Below are 25,803 nucleotides of genomic sequence, written 5' to 3' on the forward strand. Positions count from 1 at the left end.
GTGGTGCGTGCCTATAGTTCCAGCTACTTGGTAGGCTAAGCAGGGGAATTGGTTGAACCCAGGAGGCGAAGGTTGCCGTGAGCCAAGATTGCACCACTGCACTCCAGCCTGGCAACAGAGCAAGACTCCATCTCAAAAAAAAAAAAAAAAAAAAAAAAAAAAAAAATTAGCCGGGTGTTGTGGCAGGTGCCTGAATCCCAGATACTCGGGAGACTGAGGCAGGAGAAAGGCTTGAACCTGGGAGGTGGAGGTTGCTTTGAGCTGAAACTGCACCACTGCACTCCAGCCTGGTGACAGAGCAAGACTCCACCCGCCCCCCCACAAAAAAAGAAAATGTTAATTAATAACTAAAGACAAGGGAAGAGTAATCTCATTCAGCAAATTTTTTCTTGAGAGGGCAAAAGCTAAAAAGCTTGTTTTTAGACTAAAAATGGAAAAAAAGTATTCAATAAGTAGAAGACATTTTAAAATACAGGCTACTTAACATATATATAACTAGCAATTAATAGAAAGGAGGAAAGCGAGAGATGGAGAAAAAAAGGGAAGGTGGGTAGGTAGAAAGACAAGAGTGGAAAATAGAATGACAAATACAGAGAGGAACACGGAGATATATGTGGAAAAGTACAGAAGCCTCCAAACAGAGAGGCAGAAAGAAAAAGGAACTGAAGTTACACAGGGTCTGAGGTTTCTTACTCTTCATTCACTCCCTGCAGTTTATTAGGTCCAAAGCACCAGCGCTTAATCCTTTCATTCCCTACTGCCCTGTGGCTGCCCTGATACTCCAATTAGTGGGCCCTCTATTTACAACTCTTTATCCTTACGCTAAGTAGAACTGGAGGAAAGGAGGGAAGAGACAGATTAAATTACTCTTCATGTCTAAACTGCAAAGGCAGTGGCCCAGCCAACACTAGCTGGTCAAGCCAGAGGTCTCAGCAGAAATTCCCTTGTCACGAAATACACACCAGGGACCCCCTACTCTGCCCCCCACCCCACAACAGATACAATATAAGCCACTAGGCAACCTTACCTGCTCAAGCTATGAAGTGAGCCGCCATGTCTGAGACCAGGTCCCAAATGCGCCTTCTGTCAATGGAACCTTCTGTGCCAAATTGTCCCCACCTTCATGCCCATCCCCCTACCCGAGAAAGAAAAAAAAGCCCAACTAAGAGAAGACTGAGGAAGCCTGGAATAAGCTAAAATGGTTAGAAAGAAAGTAATAATAAATTAGAACGATGAGCTCATGGTAGTATACTATAGCAGTTAACAGTACAGGCTCTAAGGTCAGAATGCATGGCTCAGCTCTGCCACGGACAACTGTACCGTGGGCAAGCGACCTATTCCCTCATGCTTCAGATTCCTCTTCTTGAAAAAGAGGACCCGTAATAATACCTGTGTCCTAGGGCTCCTGGGAGAATTAAAGTCAGTATTATACAGCATGTAAAAGAATGCCTGGCACGTGGTGAGCATTATATGAATATTTCTCAAGAAATAAAAATAGTTTTTAAAAAGGAAAGCTTCTTTCTGAACCATCCAAGAGAGAAAAGGTCTATAGTTTTATTTTTGTACATGCTATATGCATAAAAACAATCACTACTGATTGGTATTTTCAACTCTGATCATTTCTACTCCACACTTTTAAAATATGAATAAAATGCTTTGGCAAAAATATACAAAGACATTTGTGGTGGTATTATTCATAAAAGCAAACTGTGGGAAATGACCTAAGTATCTGACAATTGAAGAAAATGTGAGTAGATCATAAAAGCCATAATAGGGAGTTACGTACAAATATTAAAAATCACATGATGGGCCAGGCACAGTGGCTCATACCTGTAATCCCAGCACTTTGGGAGGCCGAGGTGGGTGGATAACTTGAGGTCAGGAGTTCGAGACCAGCCTGGCCAATATGGTGAAACCCTGTCCCTACTAAAAATACAAAAATTAGCCAGGCATGGTGGCAGGCACCTGTAGTCCCAGCTACTCAGGAGGCTGAAGCAGAAGAATCACTTGAACCCAGGAAGTGGAGGTTGCAGTGAGCAGAGATCATGCCACTGCACTCCAGTCTGGGAGACAGAGTGAGACTCTGTCTCAAAAAAAGAAAAAAGTCACCTAAAGAAGAATTTTTAAAGACATGGAAAATACTTCTAAAGTTAAATAATAAAGGATACAAAATTAGACTTCACTTTCAGGTATTATGGGGCAGTGAATATTAAATTAGTCCTCTGGTACAGAATGGCTACCTAAGATAGATAAAATACAAGATAATTATAACGATAATGTTTTGAAGGTGTGGAAATACAACAAGGCAGTTAGGACTTGAGGGACCAGGCTCCTAGAGGAAAGGGAAATGCAGCGAGGTGAGCTATGTATTAGTAGCTACTGTTTTCCCTCAGGACACTTGCTAATTTGGTGCAAGGAACACAGAGGTAAAACAGAAAGCAGTAAATGAAAGCTTTCAGCAGCTTTCTTCCTGGGCTGAAAAGACAAAAACTGGAGTTCAGGGCTATGAAAATATCCAAGATTTAAGAGACCAAGATGCCAGATAAAAAAGTGAACCCCAAAGAAATGAGTACAATGTTCCGTAAGCGATTTCTCCTCAAGGCACTGACACACACCTAAGTCTTCTGTGTACAGAGCTAAAACCTAGGAATCCAAACAGAAGAAAAAAAAAAAAAAAGCTATTAAAACACTAATGCATTAAGCAGAGATGTTGGTAGTTTTACCGTGGCAGGCAGACAAAACTCTGAAATCAGGGCCTACCAAGGCCTCCTTGTACCATTGTACAAGTAAGGGCAAATAACAAATACACCAGCCTTTACTGAGCCTCTAAATTTTCCATGGTAAAATGCCCAGCACTCAAACAACAATCACCAAGCATGTCAGGAAATAGGACCAAACCAAGAAAAAAAATATAGTCAATAAAAACAAACCTCAGAAGGTATCCAAATATTGTTGTAGGCCAGAACTTTAAAATTACAAGGGCCAGACATGGTGGCTCACATTCATAATCCCAGCACTTTGGGAGGCCAAAGCAAGAGGATTACTTGAGGTCAGGAGTTCAACACCAGCCTGGGTAACAAAGCAAGACCCCATCTCTAAAAAAAAAATTTTTTTTTAATTAGCCAAGCATGGTGGAGCACACCTATAGTCCCAGCTACGGGAGGCTGAGGCAGGAGGATTACTTGGGCCCACGAGTTTGGGAGTGCAGTAAGCCAAGTTTGTGCCACTGTACTCCAGCTTAGGCAACAGAGTGAGCAAGACCCTGTCTCCGTTTTTCAAAAAAGAGAGAACTGAATAGATGTGCTTGACAACAAAAGGGAATAGTAGAAGAAATGGCTGATGTTGTGGAAGATGGGTCAGCAGAAAAAAATATATAACGGCACAGAAAATACAGAAATGAGTTCCAGAGACATGTAGGATACCATGAAAGGGTCTAACATATGTGCAGGAGTCTGAGAAGGGGAGGACAGGATTAAAGGGCAAAAGCAATATTGGAAGAGAATGCTCCAAGAGTGTTCTAAAACTGACCAAAAACACAGAGCCATGATTTACAGAAGCAGTCCAAACTCCACAGGGGATCCGTACAAAGAGAACCACACCTATGCACGTTATAGTCAAATTGCTAAAAAAACAAAGCCAAAAAGGAAAAAAAGATACGTTACTTTCAGAAAAACTACAATAAAACTGACAGATGACTTTTTAACAGAAATGAAGGAAACCAGAAGACAATGGAATGACATTTCCAAAGGACTGAAAGAAAATAAAACAAGCCCAAAGTCTATATACAGGGGAAAAAAATCTCCCATATATGAAGGTGAATAAAAGGCATTTTCAGACAAACAAAAACTGAGAGAACCGGGACACCCTCCACCACCACACACACATATTACACACACACACACACACACACACACACACATCTAATAGGAGTTATTCAGGTAGAAGGAAATTAAGCTGAGAGAGAAGCATGCTTATATGGAAAGAAATGAAGAACAGCAAAAAGAGTACGTATGTGGATTAATCTAAATTATTATTGTCTATATAAAACAATGGGCTGAGCATGGTGGCTCACGCTCGTAATCCCAGCACTTTGGGAGGCCAAGGTGGGCGGATCACCTGAGGTCAGGAGTTCAAGACCAGCCTGGCCAACATGGTGAAACCCCATCTCAAGTAAAACTACAAAAAAGTTAGCTGGGTGTGGTGGCGGGTGCCTGTAATCCCAGCTACTTCAGGAGGCTGAGGCAGTAGAATCACTTGAACCCAGGAGGTGGAGGTTGCAGTGAGCCGAGATCGTGCCATTGTACTCCAGCCTGGGCAAAAAGAGTGAAACTCTGTCTCAAAAAAAAAAAAAAAAAGAAAGAAAGAAAGAAAGAAAACCAACCAAACAAATAAGAAAATAATGTCTTCTGGGGTTTAATAGAGAGAGAAGTAAGACACACAAAACTTCAAAAGGCATAAGGGAGGTAAAAAGAGCCTAAGTATTGTAAGTGGCCTGAATTGTCCAGAAAATGGTGAAAATATTAATTAAGGTTAAGCTCTTTAAAAGTTTTTGTATTTTTTTAGGAAACATGGCTGGCATGTATACAGAGCCGGGTGCATCTCCTCAAAAAATACAAAAACTTAGCTAGGCGTGGTGGTGCACTCCTGAAGTGCCAGCTACTCAGGAGGCTGAGGTGGGAGGATTGCTTGAGCCCAGGAGGTAGAAGCTATAGTAAGCTGTGATCACACCACTGCACTCCAGCCTGGGCGACAGAGTAATTTTCCTTTCTAGGAATTTACCCCCAAAAAAGAATCTAAGATGTACTCAAAGATTTATGTACAAGGATATTTATCAAAGCATTATTTATAATAGTTAAAAAATGATAAAGAAGGTAAATTCCTAATAATAGGGATTAGTTAAATAAGTTATGGAGGCCAGGCATGGTGGCTCACACCTGTAATCCCAGCACTTTGGGAGGCTGAGGCGGGCAGATTATGAGGTCAAGTGATCGAGATCATCCTGGCCAACATGGTGAAACCCCATCTCTACTAAAAAAAAAATTACAAAAGTTAGCTGGGCGTGGGGCGGTGGGAGGGCACTTGTAATCCCAACTACTCAGGAGGCTGAGGCAGGAGAATTGTTTGAACCTGGGAGGCGGAGGTTGCAGTGAGCTGAGATTGCACCACTGCACTCCAGCCCAGGCAACAGTGCGAGACTCTGTCAAATAAATAAATAAATAAATAAATAAATAAAATAAGTTATGGGACCCAGTGCCCTGTACACAGTAGGTGCTCCATAAGTATCTGTTGAACATAGAGTCCATATGAAAGGATAATAAGTGGCTAGGCATGGTGACTCATGCCTGTAATCCCAGCATTTTGGGAGGTCAAGGCAGGTGGATCACAAGATCAGGAGATCGAGACCATCCTGGCTAACACAGTGAAACTGTCTCTACTAAAATACAAAAAAATTAGCTGGGCGTGGTGACACGCACCTGTAGTCCCAGCTACTCGGGAGGCTGAGGCAGGAGAATGGCGTGAACCCAGGAGGCAGAGCTTGCAGTGAGCCGAGATCACACCAGTGCACTCCAGCCTGGGTGACAGAGTGAGACTCCGTCTCAAAACAAAAAAAAGCATAATAAGCAATTTTTTTAAGTTTCCAAGAAATATTTAATGAGTAAGTATTAAACCACATTCAAAAGAACCCTAATATGATTTTGAAAACATAATATCATAGCTAATATTTATTAAGAACTTACTATCTGCTAGGCACAGCCCCAGGCAGTCTGACTGCAGTGCTTAAATTCTTTTTTTTTTTTTTTTTTTGAGACAGAGTCTTGCTCTGTTGCCCAGGCTGGAGTGCAGTGGCGTGATCTCGGCTCACTGCAAGCTCCATCCTCCCCCAGGTTCACACCATTCTCCTGCCTCAGCCTCCCATGTAGCTGGGACTACAGGCGCCCACCACCACGCCCAGCTAATTTTTTCTTGTATTTTTAGTAGAGACAGGGTTTCACCTTGTTAGCCAGGATAGTCTCGATCTCCTGACCTCGTGATCTGCCCACCTCGGCCTCCCGAAGTGCTGGGATTACAGGCGTGAGCCACCGTGCCCAGCCCAGTGCTTAAATTCTTAATCACTAGACTTTACTGCCTAGAAAAAATAATGGAAGGAAATATATTAAAATGTTAACAGGGAGGAATTAAAGCCCATTTTTATTTTATTCCTTATCTGTGTCAGTATTTTCCAAATTCTCTATAATCACTATGAATTATTTGCAATCTCCCTCTACAAAAAATAAAAAATAAAATATATATATATAAATATATATATATATATATATATATGAACTACTTTCACTTACCATTTATACAATTTCAGTGAAAAAGTCTTAATGCTAACAAAGCTTTCAATTATGTCTGCTCCAGGCTTAGAAGCAGGAGACTATGGTATAAATGTGAGGCAGAACATTTTGACCAGGGAAGGCTGATGAGCCTGATCCAGAGACTACAGAGCCCATAACTTCCGTTCCACAAATATGTCATCACCATCTTGCTTAGCAGGTGTGGATTTTTACACACATTCTGCTAGTTAATCTTCCTAATAACCAAGTAGATGTGACCACCTCAGGAAACAGAGTTCAGGAAGGTGAAGTGATCCTCCTAAGGACACACAAGGGCACTCCAGCTCTGGCTGGAGGTTCTCCCACTTGCAGCCCAGCCACCAACGGTTCCCCCAAATCATGTGGAACAATTTGGGGCAGACCTGAGAGCACGTTCAGCCCCAAACACTTCTGGAAGCTAACAACGTGTGTGAACCACACACCCATCGTGCCCAAAGCCCAGGGACGGCATTGAGATCCCACCCTCACAGAGTTTCACCCCCTCAGAAAATGATTATGCAGAAGAGTAAAGAATATGGCTTCACAGTTCTCAAAGCACTTTTGCATTTTTTTAAATCTCATTTTACTCTCAAAATAAACCTTTTCAGTCAGTAAAACAAAGGTACTGAGAGGACAAGGAAAATGAGGCTCCAAGAGTTAGACTGCTATCCACGAATAGCCCCGGAGGGTTGGCGTGGTGTTCCTTCCACCATATTATCATAGTCATATTTTTGAAGGAAACTCAGGCCATGCTGTCTGGTAAGGCGAAATGGGAGGTAGGATAAGCAAGGGGGAAAAGAATCTGGTTTTACAGTCACCCAGGTCTGAGTTCCTGAGTCTGAATCCCTGTCCTGCAATTTACTAGCCATACAACCTTGAAAGAGCTTCTGCATCTCTTTGTGCCTCCATTTCCCCACCTGTATAATAAGGATAAGAATGCCTTCCTCATGCAGTTGCTCTGAGGGTTAAATGGGGTAACAGACCTAAAATGATGGTGTGCATCTGCACTAGGCAGCTATTATTTATTTATTTAATTTGTTTGTTTATTTATTTATTTAGTTTTGAGACGGAGTCTTACTCTGTCACCCAGGTTCAAGTGCAATGGCATGATCTCAGCTCACTGCAACCTTCGCCTCCCAGATTCAAGCGATCCTCCTGCCCCAGCCTCCCGAGCAGCTGGGGATTACAGGTGCCCACCACCACACCTGGATAATTTTTGTATTTTTAGTAGAGATGGAGTTTCACCATGTTGGTCAGGCTGATCTCAAACGCCTGACCTCAAGTGATCTGCTCACCTCGGCCTCCCAAAGTGCTGGGATTACAAGAGTGAGTCACTGTGAGCAGGTAAGCAGCTGCAGCTGTTACTTTTTAAAATGTATCCTGTCCCCCAACATATACAAGGTGAGGTCGTCATGGCCAGAGCACACTGCCTCACCTTCCTAAACAAAACAATCCCCTGGCCAGGTGCAGTGGCTCACACCTGTAATCCCAGCACTTTGGGAGGCCGAGGCAGGCGGACTACCTGAAGTCAAGAGTTCAAGACCAGCCTGGGCAATATGGCAAAACCCCGCCTCTACTAAAAATACAAAAATTAGCCAGGTGCGGTGGTATACACCTGTAGTACCAGCTTCTTGGGAGGCTGAGGCAGGAGAATTGCTTGCATCTGGGAGGTGGAGGTTGTAGTGAGCCGAGATTACACCACTGCACTCCAGCCTGGGCAAGAGAGCAAGACTGTCAAAAAGAAAAGAAAGAAAGAGAGAAAGAGAAAGAAAGAAAATAACCCCGTATGCTTTTCCAAATTCTGCCATCCTGGTTAAGACTAGATTCATCTCAGCTACTTGCCTTTTTAAAACTCTTTCCAAGCTTTTAAATTTAAGCCCCTAAAAGTGTCCTCACAGAAGGAGCAGATACGAGTTGAGGAGGACAGAAGGCTGAGACCCCAGGCTCTGTGTTCTGTGCTTCTGTGCAGATTAGACCAGAGGGTTTAGATACGGGGAGGACACAGCATACGGCCTGCCCTGAAGGGAATCACACCGGTAAGCACAGGATGGGAGGAGAGGGGAAGGAGGGCAGCCCACCAAAATAGTGGAGAGTGGAAAGGGAGTGTCACAGAGTACATGGCCAGGGGCCTCAAGGAAGAAAAGGGGACAGACACAGAAGTGAAAGTGCCTCTTAGAAACTGAAAAAGAGCAGGCAAGATGGAGAGAGAAATGGCAGACCGTGCCGTAGAAAGATGGCAATGCTTCTCCTTCAACATCACTGCCACTTGCCTCTGTGTTTCCAACACTTTCCTAAGTGGTCTCCTGGCCTGCAGACTCAACCCTTCCAGACTGAACCCTGTTCCCCGACACATACTTCGTAACTCCAAAACCTTCAGTGACTCCCCTACTGCCTGCAGGGTCAGGACTACACACTCCCTAACATGACATCAGGTTCTCCCTGCCCAATCCCTGCTCACTTCTCCAGTCTCATCATCTGGCAACTGTCTGTGAGACAGTACGTGCCAGGCCCCAGGATGGGTGCTGAGGACTCAATAAATAAGACATGGTATACCCTTAAGAAGCTGGAAGTTGGCTGGGCGTGGTGGCTCACGCCTGTAATCCCAGCACTTTGGGAGGCAGAGACGTGGGGCGGATCACCTGAGGTCAGGAGTTTGAAACCAGCCTGACCAACATGACAAAACCCCGTCTCTACTAAAAATACAAAAATTAGCTGGGCGTGGATTGGGGGGCGCGGGAGCCTGTAGTCCCAGCTACTCGGGAGGCTGAGGCAGGAGAATCACTTGAGCCTGGGAGGCAGAGGTTGCAGTGAGCTGAGATCACACCACTGCACTCCAGCCTGGGCGACAGAGCAATACTCCATCTCATAAATAAATAAATAAATAAACAAACAAGACTCCAAAACAAACAAACAAAGGGACTCTGAGGGCGCCCTGGCCCATTCCACCATGTGAGGACCTGGTGAGAAGATGACCATCTAAGACCAAATCTGCCCCTGCCTTGTTCTTAGACCTCCTGGCCTTCTGAACTGTTAGAAATAAAAGTTTGTTGTTTGAGCCACTCAGTCTATTATATTTTTGTTATAGTAGCCCAAACAAAGACAGAGGGATAAGCCTAGCTGCTCCAGACAGTATGTCCTGTGAACTTCTTCAGAAATTCTGCCTTTTTCTGGTAGGCATCACTGTGTGTCATATTTCCATGTTCACATGACTGTCCTTCGCTAGACTCTGAGCTCCTCTTATTTGTCCTGGCATTTCCAGCCATTGGGACAATCCTGATATACGGCAGGCACTCAATAAATGCTTGATGAACAAGTTGTCAGCAAAGCCACCCACCGTGGCCTGGCAGGGGATGGGGGCAGGGCACTCATCTCTTCTAACAAGGCTATGAGACCCTTGACCTTCCTTAGAATAACAGCTCACTCCAGGAACTCAGGAAAGATTCTCTTAAACATCCTGAGCACTCTACCCGTAGCTGTCAACGGCAGGCCTCATTGGCAGCTCTAGATATTTTGCTGAGGTTCTTAGAGTCTAGAGGTCTGTACGTAGCAAGCATACAGTGACTAGGCAATTTCTAAAGGCCGCATAGTCTAAGGATCAGGAGCCAGTCTTTGGAGCGGGTCCTGACTTTGGATACCAGCTCCGCCACGCAGCACCTGTCCTTAAACAAGTTGCTGAAACCCCCCGAGCCTCAGTTTCCTCAAGTGTAAAGTGGGTATCACATCTGCTTCTTGCAATTGTTGGAGAATGAAATGACTAAAATATCCACACAAGGCCAGGCACATAGTAAGCTTTCTATATATAGCAGTTACTACTACTAAAGCGATCTGGAGCCCTAATTCTGATACCCCACGGCCTATGCAAATTCCTGAGCCCCTAAATAGGCTCTTTTTGGTGTGCTCTGGGAGGCAAAAGACATCCAATCTCTGACTCACAATATGTTGCCAAAATTCTCCTCAAATTCCCAAGAGAAAACGTATTTTAATTCCCTCTGACTTTCAAAATTAAACAGTTCTTACAGCATTTTGGGGTGGCAGGGGTGAGGAAGAAGACCACAAAATCCAACAAGCAGCTTTTAAAAGGTTACGAACTGGAGAAAGAAAGGAGAAGGCAGCTGCGGGGGGGTGAGAAAGGGGGATGGAGACAATCCCCTGAGTTTCTGCTATTATTGAATACCCCAACTCTCAAAGTAGCCTGGCTGTCCCCTCCTCCACGTGGGCTAAGCTCTGTTAATGAGAAAGCCGAGCTCTGCCTACATTACCACAATAATGATTTCCCGGTTGCATTTTTACATGCCTGCCGCTTTATCATAGCAGAAGTAGACATATATTTTCAATAAATCCCTTCTCTCCTTTCCCCTCCCCAACTCGAGCTCTCCCAGTAAATGCTGTTCCCTCTGCACCCTCCCCCAACGCAATCCCAACCCTGGAGCACAATGAGTTCCACTAATCAAAACAGAAAGAAAAAGAAAAATGGAAAAATCACAGCTGCTGAAAAACAGCATTTGCTACAAGTCAAAGCCCTCTACATTTTTTTCTGCACGCAGCATTTACTTCTTCAAGGACACATCACCCCGCCTCTATCAGAAATCTTACGTAGAGTTGCTCAAAGGGGAAGGAGGAGGGGGTGGGTGAAGAAATCTAATATTCAGTCTCTTTCCTATTTTGACTAAGCCAGCACAGACAGAAATATAGATAAGGCCTTGAATAACTGATTTAACAAAATGTCACTTATTAAAAGGAATGGGGGATGGGACAGCATTTGCATTCGAGAGCTCAGTTAAACCACCCCAGCTAAAGGCTGCAAGGCCAAGGCAAGGCAAGGGGGAAGAAAATATTTCTCAGGTCTGGTCTTCTTCAGTGGCTGCAAGGACTGGGCCTGGTAGCAGAGAAGCCTGGATTTCTCCTTCCATCAAGAACCAATGGGGAGAAAACCAGAGGTTTAAAACACACACACACACACACACACACACACACACACACACACACACACAAAACCAAAACCCAGCTGATTCTTAAGTAAGCGTTTTTACAGCACTAACTAGTATCTGGCTCTGTGCTAGAGGCTGGGGGGTACAGAAATGAGTGATGACCCAGTTCTGCCTTCCCCAAGCTCCCAGTCCGGAGAGGTGAAAGACACGTCCCACCGTAAGCACGACAGCAGCAGCCTTATAAACCAAGGGCAGCAGGAGCCCAGGAATGGCCCATTCTAGCCCACCCACTGCCCTGGCCAGGCCCAGGCACACAGAGCCATCAAGAAAGACTTAAGGAATGAGCGTTTGCAAGGTTTGAATTCCATACTGCCTTCTAAAGAAGCTCAGACTCTTCAAAAGGAAAGAGGCCCCTAAATGTCCTTACCTACTGTGGCTCCCCCTGAAAACCCCTCAACTCGCATGTATTCACCCAATTAACAAAGAAAAGCGAACTCAAGCCCCAATACTTCAGAATCAGCCTCATTACTGTGTCCTTCAGTTGAATTTAAGGGAGCTTGGTATCTCCTATTGTAATGACAACAGAGGGAACTCAAACGACACTCCTATTAAAACTCCTTGGGCATCAACTCCAGCTTTTTCTCTTTTTCTTTAAGAAAAAAAACTTTCAAAGGAGTTAGATTGGGGGCAGTTTCCCAAAGACCAAGAGAGGCCCTAGGAGCAGCCTCTGTAATGACAAAGACCCCTGGGGCCCTCAGGAAGGATTCTTTCTGAGGGAGCAGGCTGTCCAGGGCCCTGTTATCTCCAAAGTCAGAGCCCAGGGGCTAGAGGCCACACCATCTAGAAATGACCACTAGACCACCCAGGTCCCTCTGCTGAGGGGCCCCACAGAAGGGACAGAGCTGACAGTAGGAGACTGATGGCAAATAGCTGCCCCATGTGTTAAAGTCAAGTCTTGGCCTTCATTATAAGGCAGCCTTAAAGCTTTGTGCTCCAGAATAATGGAGACAGACAATTTAAGTTTTCAAAAATGTCATGCCAAAAACATGCTTAAATCATCTGAGTATTTCCAACTAAGCTCATTGGAGTTGTACGCCCAAAACACCCAGATGATCTTCCTGGTTTCCACGATCTTTTACATATATTCTGTACCACATTCTTTTACTTAACGCTGTATAACATCTATTTCAAGAGTGCACAAAATTTGGACACCATTCAAATTGTGGCATTAAATCAGGGCTTTGGATGCTGGCTGAACAGGTGACTCTTAGTTGATCATTTATTTTTACTTTTCAATTTTACTTCTCGAGCCTCAGTTTCCTCAGCTGCAAAATGAGGATGTCTACCTTCTCTGGTTGTTGCAGGACACGAATAAGACATGTCGAAGAGGCTTTGGAACTATAAAATGCGAGTTATTTCAGTGATGGCCTCCATTTCCTCTCTCTCTGATTTTTCGTTGATTTCTTCCTTCTCTCTATGAAACTAAATTGGTATCAGTTCTACTGCTTTTCAAAATCAACAACACATATTTATTATACAAATACAGGAAGAAGCCCCATTATCCATGGGTGTAGCAAAATCTCAATAATTGCTAAATCTAGGTGATGAGTACAAGGGAGTTCATTATACTAGTCCTTCTGCTTTTGTGTATGTTTAAAGTTTTTTCATAATAAAGATAATTTTTAAATAAATAAATAAAGCTTCACCTTCTTAGGCAGAGGCCAGAAGCCCGATTAGTGAAAAGCACTGGATATCTTTTTAAAATGAGAATTGACTTTCCAGCATACACAGTAAGACTAAGGGCTAATGACTGCTTTTAGGTAGATTCAGCTTTATAGCACAATCCTTATTTGCAAAACAAACACTGAATGCAAATGAAGACGGCCAAGACTGCAGAACCTCAGTCGGGTTTCTTGGGGGTAGGTTCAAGGTTCCCCTGCACCCAGTTCACATGATTCTTTGCAGAGCAAACCAAGTTTATTTGGCCCTTTGGGTGAGCAGGTCCCAGATTCTGAATATGGAATCAGAATTTGAACCTATATAGACTGGCACTGCACGGCCAGCATTTCTGAGGCCAGCCTTCCGACAAGAAGAGCAGTTTCGCTAAAGGGATCACAGAGAACTTGAAAACCCCAAATAGAAGGCAGTTACATGTAGGGAACAACAGTGGGAGTGGACAAGGGAAATGTTTCGCTAGCTGTCAGATTTTCTATCTGAAAAGGAGACCTGGCTGAAGATCAAGCTGCCTTGCTGCTGCCTGTGTTCTATGCCTCTTACCGTTGACATCGCACTTTCCATACATGATCTGATTCCCCCTCACAACTTGAAGAGGAGAGGTGAAGATGGTACCAGCCCTCTTTTTACAGATACAGAGAGGCTCAGAGGTCGACTCATTCAGAGCCTTGGTATAAAGCTGGATCTCAATCCAGATCTGACTCCCTCCTCTTTCACCCACCTCCCTTGCAGACCCCACAGCTGGGAGCCACCGAGGCTGGCAGTCCATGGGATATTTTTTGTAAAAGACAACCTAAACAAGAGGCAGTCTTTGCCTTTTTTTTTTTTTTTTTCTTTTGAGCTTCTTGCTCAAAACCTATGACAGTACCCACCAACTCTGAACAGGGCTGAAAATCACAGAAGTCTTTTTTCTAATCATAGTTTTCAAATAAATTTAATGCGAGGCCCTAATTATTTTAACTGAAGACTCTTTTCTCCAAGCTAAAGAATTCACTCTTTCCTCTGTGCTGCTCAGTAACGCAGTCAAATGTTCAGAAAAATGCAGTACCATTTCTGATGCAGTCTTAACCCTTGAGTCTCTGGCTGGTGTCAAGTCCTAAGCCCAAACTCCTTCCCAGGGACAGGGCAGCCTCAGCCTGGGGAGGCAGAACATCTCAGCCCTCCACACAGTCCCCTGCCTGCCCACTCCTTAGCATCTGCCCCCTTATCAGTTTTTCTCCCCTGTCATGATGAAGCAAGTCCCTGAAGTATCCCCCACCCCCTTACAAAGGCCAGATCTTCCCCTCAGACCTTCTCAGGGCTTTTTGCTCAACTGACCCAACTCGTTTCTCTTGGTCAATCACTCCCTCTCCACTGATCTTTCCCATCAGCACACAAATTACCAACCCTTCCAAAAAATATCTTTCCCTTGTGCACATCCTTCCAGCTCCCACTCCGTTTCTCTGCTCCTCGCCTTTCATCAAATTTTGCCAAAGAGTTGACTACAAATGCTGTCCGCAGCTCCTCACTCACGATCCCCTCCCAACCCTCTCCAATCGTGGTCCTAGCCAATCCTTCACTCCACTGAAACTGTTCTTCACAAGTCACAGACAGATTCCATTTTGCCAAATCCAGGGCCTGGCGCAGTGGCTCACGCCTGTAATCCAGCACTTGGGGAGGCCAAGGCAGGTGGATCACCTGATGTCAGGAGTTTGAGACCAGCTTGGCCAACATGTTGAAACACCATCTCTACTAAAAATATAAAAACCAGCCAGGCGTGGTGACGCATGCCTGTAGTCCCAGCTACTTGGGAGGCTGAGGCAAGAGAATCGCTTGAACCTGGGAGGCAGAGGTTGCAGTGAGCTGAGATTGCACCACTGCACTCCAGCCTGGACAATAGAGTAAGACTCCATCTCAAAAAAAAAAAAAAAAAAAAAAAGAAACAAATCCAATGGTGATTTTTCTGGCCTTATCAGCCTCATGAAACACTACACACACACACATACACACACACATACACGCACATGCACACACAGCACAAACCCCCTTCACACTACCTGTCCTTCTCTCTCTATGGGCTCCTTCGTGCATTCTGTCCACTCTCCTGCATTTAAATGCTCTCTCCATGCTGATGGCTCCCATATTTTTATCTCAGGCTAGGTGGTAGATCAGATTATCCTACTTAACATCTCCACTTCGAGTCTATCAGGCACCTCAAACTTAGTGGTGCCCCAACAAAAATATCTTGCCCACCTCCCTCTCCCAATCTTTGTATCAGCGAACAGCAGCACCATCTACTCAACTGCACAAGTCAGAAACCTCGGAGTTCTTGATACTTCTCCCCACCCCACAGCAGCCCTGCCCATTCTACTCCTAATGAGTATCTCACACCCACCCACTCCTCTCCATGCACCTCCTTTGCCTCCTCCTCAGCCTGCCTCTTTACTGTGTTCTGCCTTTCTCTGCTTTCTTCTCCACCAATGCAATCTTCTTTAACATGAGTTAGGGGCTGTTGCTTCCCACTCTAAACTTTCTTTTGTTTGTTTGGTTTTTTGTTGTTGTTTTTGAGATGAAGTCTCGTTCTGTCACCTAGGCTGGAGTGCAGTGGCGTGATCTCCACTCACTGCAACCTCCGCCTCCTGGGCTCAAGTGATTCTCCTGCCTCAGCCTCCCAAGGAGCTGGGATCACAGGCGCCCGCCACCACACAGTCTAATTTTCGTATTTTTAGTAAAGACAGGGTTTCACCATGTTGGCCATGCTGGTCTGGAACTCCTGACCTCAGGCTATCTGCCCCCCTCGGCCTCCCAGAGTGCTAGGATTACAGGTGTGAGCCACTGTGCCCAACCCCACTCCAAACTTTCAGTGGCTTCCCACTACACTTCAAATGAAATATAAACCTTTTCAAAACCCAGAGAGCCCCGCACAATCATCTCATGCAACCCTCTCTCCTTCATCCTTGACCACCTGTGCCTCAAAACCAAAGTTTTTTGGCAAAACCAATACCCCAACAGCTCAGCATATGCTACCCCATGCCAACTCATTGTCTTCCATGACGAAAAACCAAGAATCATCTGTTTCTTCAGTAAACCAAATTACTACAAGCAGCTACTCTGAGAACTTAAAATTCTTAGAAAATACCACAGAGGCTTTTTGTTGTGTGTTTTCTTTAGCCCAGAAGAAAAGATTTATTAAGAGAGCCCTGGGGTCAAACTTATGTTACTGAGACTATACTATTCCTTAAAAATGCCCACAGCACCCTTGCGGCAACGCACGCCAGTAACTAGAATCCAGTTGTTCTTGTCCTCCTCTCTCCACAAAAGAAATCAACTATATGTTAGTTCTCCTTTATTTTATTGGTTTCCCTCCAACATGCAAATTCAGAAATATCATTAATCCACAAGATCCCAGATGATTTTAATCCTCCCGCCTCCCTCAGCCACACAGTTTTATGAGGTCAGAAATAAAATAAGCTGAATTCAACTGCCTTTAGAGTAGGACCACGAGCACCCACTTATACCACCTGGGTATGAGCCACTTGCCTAGATCCTTACTTTTCTTTTTTTGTTGTTTGTTTTTGTTTTTGTTTTTTTGAGACAGAGTCTTACTCTGTCACCCAGGCTGGAGTGCAATGGCATGATCTCGGCTCACTGCAACCTCTGCCTCCCATGTTCAAGCGCTTCTCATGCCTCAGTCTCCCAAGTGGCTGGGATTACAGACACCCACCATCATGCCCGGCTAATTTTTGCATTTTTGTACAGACAGGGTTTCACCATGTTGGCCAGGTGATCCGCCTGCCTCAGCCTCCCAAAGTGCTGGGATTACAGGCATGAGCCACCATGCCCAGCCCTAAATCCTTACTTTCCATGTCAATGTCCAAAATCAATAAAAACATCAAGAGCTTCTCCCAAAAATGCCCACAGTGAAATACAGAGAATCCTGGTGATAAAAAATGATACTACATCATTATTATGAACCTTATCACAAATATTCAGCCAAATCCCAATTACCCACAGAAAGCAGGCAAAGGCACACTGGGCTTTCTGGTCTCCTGCTTATCCCCAAAGCTACCTCCTCCTGCTGCCTAGGAATAAGAACTCAGTTAACCTTAGACTTGACGTTAGACAAGTTAACCAGCTGGCTGGAGAAGAAACTTCTAAGATGAACAGAAATTATTTTTGGTGCCAAGGATATATACATGCTGTACTCTCCGTTAGTGCATAGAATTGGGATTTTTTTTGGTCCAAGACACTGGCATTGTTTTTTTTTTTTTTTGACTGGCATTGTCAAAAATACTTTATTCACAACTATTTCCTTGTGTTTGATGGTCAAGATCACCAGGCCACTCAAGAATCCTTTCTGGAATACCAAGGATCAAATCCACTTTCTCCATGAAAAGACAAAAACAGAAGTTAGTCAGCTCACCCAAGTCCATGAAGCAATTGGCCGTTGGCTCAGGAAGAGACTGTCAAGACCTCTGGAGACCTCGCTTACAAGACACAGAATTTCAGAGCCGGAAGGGAACTCACGGATCAAACCACGCACTTTTAAGATAAAAAAATCCAAAGCCCAGAAATGGCTAGAAATTGGTACTTTCCCCACCTTTCCTTCCAGTGATGTTTCCCCAGTCTTGAGCATGAACCACGTTTAAGTTCTTTGTCACTTTCCAAATACTGTAAACTTGAGCCAACTACTGAACACAAGACAATTTTAACATTTCCTGGCTAATCAACTTCAAGGAGAATCCTTACATTTGCCAAAAACAAAAAACAAACAAACAAACAAACAAACAAACAAAACGCTTTCGGTTATTATGACCAACCCACCCATTAAAGAAGGAGAAAAAGAAAATTATAAACAAGCTTTATTTTTTGTGGCCACACATTTTATTATATAAGCAGCAAAAAACACTATAGTCTGTCTCCTCTTTTACACTTTAAGTTCCTAACTCAACAAAAACCACAGGCCCAAGCCGGTTAAAGGAGGCAAAACTGAGTACTTTCCACACAGTTCATAGAACAACTGTTTTCACAGCAAGCTCACATAAATGCTATGTGATAATAACACATGCCTGCTATGTGGAAGCCTGCTTACCAAGCTGTGAAAAGACCCATGTTTACTATGGAACCTGCAAAATTAATCTTCTCCTACAGCAGAAGGGAAACGCTCTTTTTGGGATGTCAAGCTGGCTTCTAAACAATCCTTTGGCGAAAACGGACATGCCTAAAAGGGCGGAGCCCAGAGAGGTGTGTCACTCTGGGTATCAATTCCTATAAATCAGATCCTGACAATCACCACAATATTTTAAAAAGAATGAATTATGATTCATGGGCCTTCAAACCTTTATTACCACAAGAACATTCTCGGTAGAAGAGAAAAAAAAAACCTACTGTGACGTGATTAATGGCCAAAGCAAGACAATAAAATAAATCTCATAAATATAAGGAAAAAACCTGAATGACTGCTCTTGGCTCTGAGGGTAGGCATGTAAATAATTCCACCCTGAAATGAACATACATAAAGATTTTGTTTACCCTCCCAGCAAATACAACAACCAGACTCAGATTTTCATCAGGTAAAAATAATAGCTAATTTGTTTAACTAATGCCTAGTTAGGAACATTTGATAAGCAGCAATAATATTTAATTCCCAACTAACTCAACTCTCAAACTGCCAAGTATCAACCCTCAATCTGGAAATCTGACGACAGTTAGGAAAGAAAAAAAGCACTCTCCATCAGCAATGTGTAGCGAGTTTTTTAAAACCCATTTTTCTCGACCCTGCTAGAACAGAGCCTGTCTACAGAATTGCAGAAAGCTTAACCAACCTTAGTTAACCCCACTGCCTAGTGGCTACTCCCTAACCCTACTAAACGTCTCTGGGTTGGACCTCAGATGCTAAAATTATCCTAGTAAAGTTAAAACTCCCAGCATCATCAAGGTAGCTGACAGCCAAGACCTACAACTCTTCTGCAGACACCAGTAGGCTGAGGACCAAGAAAACAGAGGGAAGGAGAGGCAAAGGCTGCTGGTTAACTAGTTAAGCGCTGAGGACTCCTACTGTTATCCTCTCCAGTCAGTGAGCATCAACACCACACTTCCTATAGCCAAACTCCTTTCTTAAAAGGGTCAGTGATGCAGAAGGTGGGTGCTAACTGGGACACCTTAAAACTCCCCTTCTTAAAGCTCTCCTCCGTGACCTGCTGAAAAGTGCACCTGGACCGGTTTTCGGGAGACACTTTTTAATGAACTCTTTAGCCACTCCCGGGCAGTCATTCCTAAGCACGACTTCCACACACTTCACAAGACAGCCCAGGCCACGCTGACTTGAAGACACCCCCTTCAGCACGGGCAGTTGCCAAAGCTGCCTCCAGTCTGGGGAAGAGTTTCCACAAAGCTGGCTCTAACAGGCCAGTGGAAGGCACACGGAGGAACCAGAAAGCGTTTTCTTGTAAGCTAAGGATGGCAGGCGCACATGCTCCAGTCCAGTGCTGGCCAGAGGCTGCCTGCCAGGTGCTCTCGGCCTCCGCCAGTGAATGAGTGGTTTGGTTTGGTTTTTAATATCTGTTTCTTAAGACCACCGGCAGTAACTTCCCAGTCTCCCAAAATGAAGTTGGGGAATGAAGGAACAGGTTTACCCCCTTACACACTGCTCCCATCTGGGTGGCCACACTAACTTCTGGGGAGTACCCAGCCCCCACAGAGCTTGCAGGCGCGTATACATACACATATGCATCATGTCAAAAACCCCAAAAGGCAGAGTCCTGCGGTTTCTGAGCTGGAGAATGAAGCCTTTATAACATCACAATCTCAAATGCAAGCCCACCATCACTACCTTTAAGCCAGGGTTGCCAGTTATAGCGCCCATCTCATCCCTCCCCCTTTGCTGGGATGCTGTGCAGCCCAGAGAGGGGAGAGGGAAGAAGGGAAGAAGGGAGAAGGCCCTGCTTGCATAGTGAAAGTAAAGGGGGGGAGACTTCTCCTTCTCCGTCTCCCCACTCTTCCCTCCCCACTCCGCCCCACCCCCGTCTTCTCGAGGAGCATCCCCAAACTAATTTTTTAAAAATGAAACTTAATAAGCTTCTTGCCTACCTTGGCTGTTTCTGCAACAAGTGCATGGGCAATCCGACGAGAAGACCAGTCTCCGCTTGGGGGGTGAGATGGGGGCGAGCAGAGCTGATGGAGTAATTTCAATATTAATTTATGTCAGCCGCCTTCTCTCAGCGCTACTCACTTACAGTACTGCCCTCAGCCTGTAAACAAATATCGCTCCGCCAGGAAACATACTCCCCAGATGCAAGCCCCTCTCCCCAGCAGGGAACCTGGCCCCTCGCCCCGCCGCAAGAGTGTGCTCCCCCACCCGGGGTAGGAAGCTTTGGGTTTCCAAAGCACCAACCCACCACCTCCTCCACCACCCCAGCAAGAAACTTACTCGGTCCGTCTACGCCTCCACCCTCCCTTCAGGAAATCTACTCTCCATATGCATTCAGCCTCCCCGCAGGAAATCTGCTCCCCCCTCCCCCCTTCTATATACATGCACCCCTCCCTCTCCTCCTCCCCATGCGCCCTCCCCGGCCAGAAACTTACTAGTGAGCAGGCGTGCAGGCTCTCCTGATGCTGGAAACTTACTCCCAGATATAGCGCCCGCCAGCCCCCTTTCCCAGCCCTGTTCCCCTTCCTGCCCTCCGCCGCAAGCAACTCCAAACTCTCCGCATCCAGCCGTTCTCCCTCCCCGGTGGAAATTTGCAGCGCCGGGCTGCGCGCGTGCATCCACCCTCCCCTTCAGGAAACTTACTCCCCATCTGCATGCACCGCCTCTCAGCCATCGCTTAGAGGGAAGGGGGTGTGCTGGGGAGACAGAAATACATATGTATCTCTCGCCCCTCCCCCGGCCGCAGCCCACTCGGGGCCGAGCCGCGGTAACCTGGCCTTACCTTTGCATTGCTCCCCATCCTCGCCCCCTCCCTTAACCCTCCTTATCCGCTCCCCGGTACCCCCCTTTTTTCACCCATTACCCACCCCTAGCAACCGTTCCCAAGCTCCTCTCGGCCTTTTTTTTTTTTTTTTAATCCAGGATGCAAATTCCTCCCCTGTCAGCAAATCGACTGTCAAATTATTTTCTTGCAAAATGAGAAAGGCGGGGTGGGGGGGGGGAGCAAGAGCAAAAAGGGGGGAGGGCGGGGGAAGGGAGGGAGAGGGACCGAGGAGGGGAGAGATATCCCTCCGCAGAGCTGGGTCTGGCCGCGGGCGGGGAAGCAGGAAGTAAGGTGTCCAGCGCAGCGGCCGGCTGGTCCTCCGCCGCGGCCCCCGCCCGCGTCCCCTTTCCCCCTGGGCGCAGCGCTCCGGCTGGCGCGGGCCGCCCGGCGCATTGTTTGCAGCCTGCACGGCGGTGCGCTGCTGACTTTATTTGTGCGCTTTGCGTGTGCGTGAGGTTGCACCTTTTGTAGGCTGGCGAGTCTCTGGACGAGGATGGGACGGGGGACACGGGCCCAGTTGCGGCCCTGCGCGAGCGGGACCTGTCAGCCCCGAGGTGCAGCGGACCCTCTGGCGTGGCCGGAAAATCGAGGCCGGGGAGAAGGCAGCGTGGCCGGGAAGCTGCCGCCTTAAACCAGACCAGTGCAGGATTGCTTCCTGCGTAGCCGTCCCGGTTATTGTAACGCGCTTTGCAAGCTAAAGACTGGGGTTTGGGAGGGGGTTTGTTTATTTTTCTAAGGGTCTGCAAAGATGCCGAGGTCGAGGCGGGCTGCGAGGAGACGGTCCGCGCCTACCCCCACCGCACCCTGGCCTCGGTGGGGCTGGGAGAGGGCTGGGGCTCCGGAGAAGGGGCTGGAGGTTCGCGAAGCGCGCGTCTCCATCCCTCCGCCCCGATGGGGGCGGGGAAGGGGTGCAGTAGACCGCGCTGGAAGAGCAGCTCTCTGGGGAGGGGTCTCCATCGCCGCGGCGGGCGAGGCAGGCCAGGGAGGGAGGTTGCCTAGGAGAGGGGCCGGGCGGCGGAGGGGAGGGGAGGAGAGGGGGCGCGGGTGCCGCCGCCGCGCGCGCTCGCCCCTCCTCGCGCGCCATGACTGTGGAACGTGGTGCCGGGGAGGAGGGAAGGCCGCCGGGGGCCGCCCGGGGCTGCTCGGCATTGGTGCGGAAACCCGAGCCCGGAGTCGCTCCGTCGCTCTTGTCTCCTCCTCCTCTGCGGGGGAAACCGCTGCACCCAAACCGGGAGCAGCTGCGAGCAGGGGGCAGGGCGCGGGCTGAAAGGCGAGCCAAAGGTTCAAACCTTGGCGGTGCGGGCGGGGGATGGAGGGCAACAGCAGGACTGCCCCCAGATCCCGCGAAGGCGTGGCAGTGGTCGGCCCAGGTGCCAGGGAACCTGGCCTGATATCCTTGCATTTCCAAGCGTCTTTCCTGGTCAGTGGAAACGTGAGCCAAAGGTAGTTCAGCTAAACAGACCACCTCGAGCCGGGTTCGAGGCATCTGTCTCGAGGGCAAGACAGTATTTTTTGCACTACAGAAAGTTACACCATCCATTTTTTTTCCATGGGGGAAATCGTTGCGCCCCTTCACCCAAAATCTCACGCAAGAAGAATGACCTCCGCAACCCAGACCTTCGCCAGTGTCCCCCACCCCACCCCCACCCGGGCGCTGGGTGTGGATTGGGCGGAGGGAGGCTATATGGGAGCTTAAAGCATGAGGTCATGGGCGGAGGAGACTGCTGCCAAAAGCACCCGAGGTTTTTGTGTTTTTTGAGGGGTAACGGTTCTCCATCTTCAGCAGTGGAAAGTCCTCCCGCCTACCCTACCAATTCTGGGGCACGTGGACCAGAGAGGCCCTGAAAGAGGAGGGGACCTGGGCTATTTCGCTTAATGAGCGTTTGGCGCGTGCCCAGCCCTTTATGGAGCCCTTCCACATAAGCAAAGCTGAGGGACAGCGCACAGTGTTGGCGGCGACTGGGAAAGGCTTCAGATGCTCGACGTCCCCCGCCCTCTTTCCTCAGTCCTCGGTCATCTTCCAAGTGGGCTGCTTTCTGCGATAGCTTCCTGTCCCCCTCCGACCCATTCCTCCCAAGCGACTAGAGGGAGTCTTCCTAAAACTCCTATTGACATTCTTTTAAAGCCTTCAAAACCCTCCTCCATTGCCCTTAGAATAAAGCCAAGTTGTGATTTCGCCTCTACAGACCTCTCCACCCGGACAGCTCTTCCTCGGATGTTGTAAGCCCCGTCGAGCTTTCTTTGTTCGAGGGGTGGAGGAAGGGGAGCCTAACCTTTCCCCTTCCACCTCTTCTTACTAACTCCTGCTGGACCTTCAAGATTTGACTCAACTGTCAGTAACTTCAAGATGCCTTCCTGAGGGTACACCCAGGTCTCTAACTACCTCAGGGGAATTTCGACCTACGATAGGTCTCCTGGCTGCAGCGCTGAGATGGCCCCAGTGGCGGCCTTTTTCCAAGCGGAGAAGGACCAGCCAAGCTAAGCTTGACCACCATCACCGCCCGGGGACCTGAGCGGGAGCTCAGGACAAAACCTCAAAACGAGACCTGGGAAAATCGCACCGCCCAGAAAACTCGGCCCCTCCACCTTCCACACCCAGCACACACACACACACCCTTTTAATCTAAAACTCCTCCCCGAGGCAGATAAGGAACCTATTCGGGAGAGTAAGTTAGTTGCCCCAGGTCAATGTGGAAATTCACAGCCTGTCTTTCCAGCTCCTAAGCCAGAAGCTGCAGAGAAGGAGGGATTTGGAATTTGCGGCTACATAGCCAAGGACGTTTTTGTCATCTTCAAAGGACCCCTTACACCCTACACTCTTGGCCCACTCTGTTCATTGCCAGCAGAGGGATAGTAATGCCAGATGGTTAGTTCTGCAGGCTCTGACCTTAGGCAAATTACTTAACCACTTGGTTCAGTTTCTTTGCCTGTAAAATGGGAATGACAGTATTCGTATCTTCAGTATAGTGTTATTGTGAGGTTTAAATGAGTTATTTTATGTAAGGCCTTAGAACAGAGTTTAAAGCAAGTTACTAATATTTGTGAATAGGGTTGTGTACCCTCCCCCCACCTTCCAAAGGACTCTGGAAAAACAGATCGCCAGAGTCCCAGAGTCTTAGCTGATTGAAGCATTAAAAAAAAAAAAAAAAAAAATCTGTGGGGCCAGGCGGAGTGGCTCACACCTGTAATCCCAGCACTTAGGGCGGATGAGGCAGGCAGATCGCTTGAGCTGAGGAGTTTGAGACCAGCCTGAGCATCGTGGAGAGACCCTCTCCACGTTTATTATTAAAAAATAAAAAATTAGCCAGGCATGGTGGTGCATGCCTGTAGTCCCAGCTACTGAGGAGGCTAAGACAGGAGGATGATGGGGTTGAGGCTGCAGTGATCAGATTGCCCCACTGCACTCCAGCCTGGGTAACAGAGCAAGACTCTGTCTCAAAAAATAAAATTATAGATAGATAGATACATAGATAGATAGATAGATAGATAGATAGATAGATATATGGGGGGAGAGAGAGAGAGCACCTAAAGGACTGAGAAAGCATGGGCAGATGCACAGACAATGCATCCCTGATTTTACCAATAGACTTGACTCCCAACAATGCATACTCTTGAAGCCAATCCACAGGTTGAATAAACCAAGTCCATGAGCACTGGGTCTGTACTGTTTCTAAAAACAGGGTCAGAAGGATGGTGACTGAAATTAAAATATTAACTTGGATCTTTGAAATCAGAGTCAGGCTGAAAAAGTCCCAATCTTAGTTCAAAACCTGTCCTGCATGACTGAAGCCCTCCTAGGGCTGCACAAAGTATAATGGAATTACTATTATTATTATTATTATCATTAGGTCCTAGTCTTACCATTCTCAGCACTTATTCCCATAGCAAAAGATGATTTTTAAAAGTAATTTATTCTTTTGGAATAGGTTGAATGCATTCACGTGGTTCCAAATTCAAATAAACAGCAAGAAGTCTCCCTCCCACCCTGTCTGCCACCCACTTGGTTTTCCTTCTGTGGAGGCAACCTGGGTTAGTGGTCAGAAGACCCGTTTAACTGTTTTCCAGCTGAGGCCTTGTGAGAACTCCCTGGACACCAATTTTAATCTTTATGTCTAGGACTTCTTTCTCCAATCCAGGTAGAGCCACTCTCCTATCCTATCCCCACTCCCACCCTTCCCCTCTTCAGCCTCAATCCTGAGCAGGCTCTATTAACAATGATGAGCCACCATTTCCTTGAGCTACTCACAAAAGCAAATGATTAAATACTTTGTGGTTCTTTCTCCTCCTCTACATTAATTGCTAACATTTATCAAGTGCTTTCCATGTGCCACGCACTGTGCTGTATACTAGACATGCATATTCTTATTTAATCTGCCCCGAATCTTCATCATTATCCTTATTTACAGATGCAGACAGAAATGAAAGTTCAGAGAGATTGTGTAATTTGCACCAATTTGCATCCAGGCCAACCTGAACCCAAACCCTATCCTTTTTTATTTTTTTCTTTCCTTTTTTTTTTCTAAACAGGGTCTCACTCTTGTCACCCAAGATGGCATGCAGTGGCACAATCTAGGGAGGCAATCAGGGTTAGCAGTCAGCTCACCGCGGCCTCAACCTCTCAGGCTCAAGTGATCCTCCCACCTCAGCCTCCCCAGTAGCTGGGACTACAAGTGTGCACCACTACCCCCAGCTAATTTTTGTATTTTTTTGTAGAAATGAGGTTCCACCATCTTGCCCAGACTGGTTTCAAACTCCTGGACTCAAGCGATCTGTCTGCCTCGGCCTCAAAAAGTGCTGGGATTACACCCATGAGCCGCCACACCCAGACCCTGT

The 25,803-nt window shown here is 46.7% G+C and overlaps 1 protein-coding gene across 24 annotated transcripts in view; it reads right to left on the minus strand.

Moving 5' to 3' along the window:
• Positions 1-21,207, minus strand: part of TRERF1 (transcriptional regulating factor 1) — a 227,221-nt gene extending 206,014 nt beyond the window's left edge. For 6 of the 24 annotated variants that reach the window (XM_007972563.3, XM_038006092.2, XM_073005987.1 and 3 more), the window contains exons 1-2: positions 20,582-20,783; positions 20,087-20,170 (exon numbers count right to left, since the gene is read on the minus strand). The gene's annotated coding sequence lies outside the window, so the exon portion shown is untranslated. Of the gene's footprint in view, positions 1-20,086; positions 20,171-20,426; positions 20,491-20,581 lie in introns of those variants that run through there. The other 18 variants (XM_007972567.3, XM_007972565.3, XM_038006093.2 and 15 more) reach the window with 12 other exon arrangements.
• Positions 21,208-25,803: the final 4,596 nt, after the last annotated feature.

The sequence above is a fragment of the Chlorocebus sabaeus genome, chromosome 17 (assembly GCF_047675955.1).
Source record: "Chlorocebus sabaeus isolate Y175 chromosome 17, mChlSab1.0.hap1, whole genome shotgun sequence".
NCBI classification, from domain to species: Eukaryota; Metazoa; Chordata; class Mammalia; order Primates; family Cercopithecidae; genus Chlorocebus; species Chlorocebus sabaeus.